Below are 7,289 nucleotides of genomic sequence, written 5' to 3'. Positions count from 1 at the left end.
CAGAGGCTCTCTAAAACTGTATTTCGTTTTGTACATGTACAATAAAAAAAGTTGAATCTTGAACTTTAAGTTTATTAAGGGAAAAAAAAACTAATTTAATTTGAGACTGACTTCTACTTTAATACCAGTTAACAATCTTACTCAGACAACTAAGATTGATTTGTCCAAACAAATAAAATTGTTGTGTAAAATGTTTTCTTACATTTGATTAACTGCATACTTCTAGAATAATGAGAATGATGTGGAAGTGTTTAGTGTGCCTTTCCTTTGGGACCTTCTATGGATGGTGATACGTACTCAACAACATGCAAAGAGAAACACGGGGAATCTTTGGGATGCTATGAAACACTTTTAAACTGGCAACAGATGTAAATGTAAAAGTGATGGCTCCAGAGTAGGCCTGCACAATTAATTGTTATAAAATCATTCACTCTGTTAACAATTTAATTGTTAAATAACATAATAAAGTAATTTTTTTAATGTCTTTGATTCTCATTTAAGTTTACGAGCGACTGCATCACAAACGCTGCTACTTTCTTCTGTGAGTTTTAAACATAGACATTCTATCAAATAGGTTTATAAAGTGCTCTCAAGCGCTGCAGTGCTTTCCCTTCTCCTCATTGAAGCCTCTATGTTTACAGGCCTGTGGTGAGGTACAATCTGCTATAGCAGAAAGAATCTAGGTTTGGTACTGCCAATTTGTTTGGCTTTGTCATGGTCAAAAAATTGTGGCAGAGAATCATGATATAAATTCTAAGCAAAAATATGTTTTTCCCCAAATCGTGCAGGCCTACTCCAGAGAATCCGTCCCCTTCAGTTTCAATCTTATTAGATTAGACATTTAGAAATTAAATTAGACATTTTGCTACAAACGAACACAAAATCTGTGCCCAGTCAAACCTTCAGAGTATTCTAACTAGACCATCTGGAGCTCAATTTTCTTTCTTAAGTTCTCACAGTGTAGATCCAAGATTTCCTGATGGGGAAAGCCCCAAAGTCTTCTTATCATTCTGCCAATTCAACAAGGAAAAGAGGTGAATCTCAGATAAGCATGAAATAGAATTTGGACATGAAACAATGGGACTAGTTTTACACTGCTTTCAGCTAATGAAAAATGAAATGAAATTGCCACTGACGAGGAAAGTCCAACTCTGTCTCAGTATTGACACAATGATGTGTGTGTGATAGTTGCAAGCAGACAATAAGTCTTTGTCTGGAAACTGGCTTTATTTTGGCTAACAGGGAGAAAAGAAAGCAGTGAGGAAAACAAACGGTCCTGACTTGCATTACTATGTCTGATTGTCTCAGTGTGTATGGACAGCATGTGTGCGTCAAGGGGCCACTGTGGTAGCTATAGGTTTTGTAAGAGTGTGTGAATGAAGAGTAATAAAGTAAGCTATTTGACAGAAACAGAAATTCATCATACCCTGAATTTTATATCAGCAGTAAACGTTTGAGATGGATTTTATCTCCTCTGTCATAAATCCTATTTCATCACAGGCAGCGCAGTGGACTCATTGTAAATCTAGATGAATGAAACCTGGCTCACAAAGATTTAAAGTCCTCTGAGGATGAAGGATGTGAAATTGGAGAGCCTCGAAATACTTTAACCACTCTAAGATAATAGAAAATGCCAACTGACATTCAATGTATAAGATAAAATATCAAATATGATATACACCATGCAATAAATTAAAATTGAGACAATATTGAAGACATCTTCATGGTAATGCTCACTGCATATTGGCTCAAGGGAAGTATTTCATATCAACTAGTGTTGTAAATATAAATATGTGTAGTCTACAGACTTTTAGTCTTGTAAGGGTCAAACCTAGTGTATGTTTTTGCACACTGCAAAACTTACATCCAAGTGCACACAGAATTTGAGTTTACTATATATTTTCTTAATCAAACTATTATTGCCATTTTTTGCCTAATTTTAAACTATTCCTTTCAGTAAGGGGTTCAGAATTGTAAAAGAACAACAAAATAGAACTAGTTTTCAAGCTAAAAGTATGTTTTATAATGGAAAGGCAGCATGAAATGGACACTATTGCAAACTTGTTTTTGATAGACAGTTCCACCTTCACATCATCTGATTGAATGGTCTGTCTGACACCCAGCCTGCTTTTATCTAAAATCTGGCATGCAAATGTGGGAATCCATTACAAGCAATTATTTGTATCATGCCTGACTGCAATTAAAATAAATTAGGGCCGGTCTAAAATTTGGCTTTGAATGGTCGAGATCATTGGACCAGTTTCTTGGCACAATGCTGGACTGATATGATTGTGTGTCTGTTAAAGGCCTGGCTCACACACAGTCTGACCTAAAGCAGCCTGATAACATGCCTGACTGATACTGATATACTGTGAAATCAGGCCCTGCCTAAAACCTGGCTGGCAATGGTCAGAGTCAGTGTACTGCAATATTCCATCCATTGTCCAAAAGTCTCGCTCTGCACGCTTTAGGCAATATGGCTGACCTCCACCATTTTCCTTCCTCTGTTTAACTGTTTCTTGACACGTTATCGACTATCTCTTCAGAGCACCCTTTAATTTTAAATCCACCCTCGGACATCATTCTCATTTGTAATCCCTTTGATCTTTGAACAGACTTAATACTATGAAAAATGTATCCAAACTTGCAAACAAGTGAGCCAAGTAAAGCCAAGCCAAAGTAAAATTGATCAAAACGGCCTCTTCGACTAAACAGCAGGGGCTTCACAAACGTCCATAGCTCCAGACACAATACGTTAGAGGTCAAACAAAATAATGAAAAGATAGAAATCATCAAATGACGTCTTTGTTGATGTGCCAGCAGCTAAACAAGCCGCAATAGATCAAAACCCTCCAGTATACTTTACACTTTTTAGTTCAGATTATACATAAATACGTAAATACGTAAATACACTGTTCCTGTTTTGTTTTGTTTGTTTGTTTTGTTTGTTTTGTTTTTTGTTTTATCTGTTTTGTTATTACTACTTACACTTTTATGTTCCCTATATCTGTCTTTTATTCTCTGTAAAGCGTCCTTGAGTGTTAGAAAGGCGCTGTTAAATAAAATGTATTATTATTATTATTATTATTATATGTTTTTTTTACGGTGTAGGCATATAAAATACATTTATTTTAAATGTCACAATATTGTTTATATGCACTCTTCACAAGAGTATACTATAATAGCTGGGACCCAAGCTACTTAATGTAGCAACAGCACGCTGCTGCACGCTGATGTAAGCAGGTGCTTTTCCATTCTGGTCGACTCGGTTGTAATTTTTACAAAAAAACATCTGTCTTCTTTGTCAGCTCGTGTTACTGAGCCAAAGCAAAATTTGGCAGAAGCAAACAGATTGAATCATGGGCAGTGATGGGTATTTTTGAGTCAATTCGGATTCAACAAAGCTAGAATTGCATGCTTTAAATATTGAAACATTGTAAGAATCTTTGCAGTATTCAATCCTAAAACTAACACAGAGAAGAAAAAAAGTAATCCCCTTCGGAGAGGGTTCAAATTTCGACACAACCTCTGCTTTTATCGACACGTCACTTTTTACATTGTATTCTTTTGAGGCCAATGGGATTATTATAGCATTATGCTACACTAAGTAAGCTGGGCCAGAAGCCATCTCCAAAATCACCAAGGAAGCACAGTCACAAGATACACTACACATAAGTAAACACTGAGCAAAATAAACCAGCTGTCTGAACATGCTGAAACATATTTGAGGTGCCAGCCACATTTCCAATGAAATATGTTATATCAAATACTAATCATACCTTCTCATGCTTTAGGGAAGAAGAAAGTCAAATACTTACTCGATCATAGGAAACATTTACATGAACTAAATCACTATTTGTTTTGGTTTTTCCAGGGTAATTATCATTAAGCAACTTCCCAGATTTGATTTAGTAAGTTTGATCAAAAACATACTGGTTGCACTGATTTACTGCCATCAGACTTGTTTTCTACCAAAGCCTTGTGTTTAGAATCACACCTTCCTCCCATTTTTTATTTTACCACACTGTTGATCAGCGTTATAGTGGAAAAGGTGGTAACTGTTTATGCCAAAGACATATTGTAAGCTTTGGTGGGCATATTTTGAGCTGGAAAACTACCAGCTACTGTAATTTATTTCATATTGGTTTACCACTTCATTCTGGTTGTGAAAACCTGTAATGTTTTTCACAAAGTTTAGGTTTTTACCAGATGCACATTAAGAAGTGTGGGCATACCACAAAGCTGGTAAGCCTATAAAGCGCAATGGATGTTGCTTGGCAATGATTTTCTTTTCATCTCTGAGTGAGAAGATGTTAATCACACAGCATTATTATAAGTGTGTGTTGCTGCAGCAGATGTCAAAACAACACATGACAGGATGACATTCAACCAAAACACACACACACACACATTTAAGAAATGAATTTAAAGTAATAATTAGAAATGTTGGGACATAAATAAATAATTAAAATAAATGACGCTGCGTAGTATGGAACTAGAGCAGTGACATTGTTAGCCTAGGTTAACAATCTAAGCGCACGGCGTGAAGCACATGGCACATGTGTGGTTGGAGCGTGTTCAAATCCACTTTTGCTAGTTTGACACCGGAAAAAACGTCCTGTGCGCCGGGTGCATGGTTCAAATGGGGGCTGTACTTAATGTCTTCATTAATTCATAGGTGTGTTTTGGGCGTAACATGCAATAAATAAATCAGAGTGTCATCTCCCATTCCCTTTAAAAGGCGAGTTTCACCTTGACGCATTGCTATTATGAGAGCGGATTTGCACCGTAATATTTTAATTTGTAATCTTTTGCTTTTTGTTTGTGTGCTGCAGCATTTCCTTGTGTGTAACAAGCACAGTGTGTGTGCATTGTGCATGAGCCTGTGCACATTTTACTAATTCACTGTTACAATAACAATTAAATGCTGCACTATTGACTTTAGACCAGGTTTTTGTTGGTCAATGGCGCAATCACTTTGCTCTGCCTCAAGATAGCGATTTGCCAAGAATTAACTTGAACACACCTCCTGTAAGACCAGCACACCCATGGGCACAAAGATAGGCGCAAATGCCAGCCACTCGTGTCAGGCTTTGCGTCAGGCTTTTTGTTGGGCTTTGCATTGGGCTTTGCCCTGCGCTACACCAAGTGCAAGATTACTGATTAAATGTGTACACAGACAGAAATGTAAAAATTACCATTTATAGTTTTTAGGGGAAATTCGTGGTGTTGGTTTTTGAACTCGAGAGAGAGTCAATGTAGTTGTTCGCTCCGGCTTCTTGTCATTTTGCAAAGCCTGTCTGTAGTTTAGCTGCCTTCCAGTTTTCAACATTTGTCATGGCAACATTGATTTACTATTAGCATGTGTTCTTGGAGTGATAATTTCAAACAGTATTCATTCTGTTCTGTCTTTTCTTTTCTCTTTCTTTCAGCTGGTGTATGGCGTATTTGGCAGATGTGTGTCATCTTGTTAACCTTGTTTTGTTGAACTGGCATCACGGATATATTTCACAACGGCTGGCTTTGATAGAAGCCCAGGCATAAAGGCTCAAACAATTCGCAGCAAACAAGAGTATCAGCAAGCTTCATGTGTGATCATCAGCCAAGACAGAGAGCAGTGGGAGGAGGCTGAGAGAGGAATTAAAGGGTGGATAAGGTGGGCGACATCTGGCTCTCTGTTTATATAAATTCCCAGTTCACCCATTTACTTTGTGTCGTGTCTTCAAGCCATGTATGAGTACAGAATCACACACACACACACACACACACACACACACACACACACACACACACACACACACACACACACACACACACACACACACACTGCTGCTCTTAACTAAAGTGCTGAAGTACACCAATGCTTTCTGTTTTAGAGAGAGCTATTTTGGTTCTGTGCTAGAAACCAGTTTAATGGAACAAAGCGTGGAGATACTGGGCCCACTAATGGAAAATAAAAAATAAATTAATATATGGTGCATATTTTCACTGAACCATTCTTTTTCAGATAAACATTTGAGATGTCATGTTTGAATTTGAATCTATCCATTTCCCTAGTGTCACAGCCTTCCAATAAAAACTCTCTGAAAATTCACAAGATATAACTCAACGGTGTAATAACTCCTTTACTCCACAAATCACAGCTGAAGGTATATTGTATGTTTTCTTAACTTAATAAATTACATGAAATATGAATTTCATTCTAATATGATATACACATCTTTCCATGATTGTTAACATACTGGTCTGCACTGCCAAAACACTGCATCATAGTGACATAACTATGTGATCCTTGAAATGAATAAGACTTTATTTAAACAGTTAAGTTTCAAAATCCAAGATCCATTATTTGTTGATAATATCTTTTTACCCTTTAAATCTGAAATGATAATAGCATCTTTCTCTCTAATTTAGTCTGACTGTCAGTGTTTGATGACAGTTGAAATCTGATCTTCTGGATCTCTACATTATCTGCAATAAATGCATTTTTCCACAAATTTGTATGTATACCGTGTATGGATACATTTCAGAATTGATCACTTTACCCAAGACAATAGGTGTGTGATCCATCTTTTTGTCTATTATTCCTGAAAAACTGCGCTTTCTTTAAGTTTTGTTAAAAATTCTCATCACTGTATACTGTTCCCATTGTAGTGATGATGCAATAGCATTAATATAAAATAAAATGGCTGTACAGGTTTGAGTAACCATGTTTATTTATGGTTGATGAATGAGTTTAAGAGTGCTTTAACAGATGATCTGCAAAGAGGGAATTTAGGAAAATCGTACGCCTATGTCTTCAAGCCATATATCATCTTCTACAGATTAAAACCACTTGCAGAGTCACTGCAACTTAAATCAAAATGGAATGATAAATGTAGACTGTACAGTAACTCACCGTTTGCAAAACTTGAATCATTGAAGCAGATTACATTAAAATATTTATTTCACTGTTTGGGGCCTTTATTGTTGATAGGACGGCTTGGACTTGAAAAGGGAAAGAGAGGGGCAATGACATGCAGCAAAGGTCCTCTATGCAGTGGCCACAAGTCGGTACTGAACCTGCGGCCACTGCGGCGAGAATTGAGCTCTCTACATATGGGTGCACGCTCTACCAGGGGAGCTACCCACGAACCCTATACTGTGGTAGGTGCTCTACGCGATGTTGGGTGATGTCACTTCTTGTTGATGTTCAAAGTTCAATCAAAACGAAGGCTAGCTCGCCCCTCCCTCCTCCTCATTCCCGCGCACTAACCACCCCCAACCCCCAACCCCCACCCCCAAATCCT

General features: G+C 37.4%; 1 protein-coding gene across 2 annotated transcripts in view; it reads right to left on the bottom strand.

The window, feature by feature from the left end:
- Window positions 1-7,289, bottom strand: part of sema3bl (sema domain, immunoglobulin domain (Ig), short basic domain, secreted, (semaphorin) 3bl) — a gene marked incomplete at its 5' end in the record, with an annotated part of 66,412 nt that overhangs the window by 36,546 nt on the left and 22,577 nt on the right.

The sequence above is a fragment of the Etheostoma spectabile genome, chromosome 7 (genome assembly GCF_008692095.1).
Source record: "Etheostoma spectabile isolate EspeVRDwgs_2016 chromosome 7, UIUC_Espe_1.0, whole genome shotgun sequence".
Lineage (NCBI taxonomy): Eukaryota > Metazoa > Chordata > Actinopteri > Perciformes > Percidae > Etheostoma > Etheostoma spectabile.
This window is presented reverse-complemented; position numbering and strand designations above follow the sequence as displayed.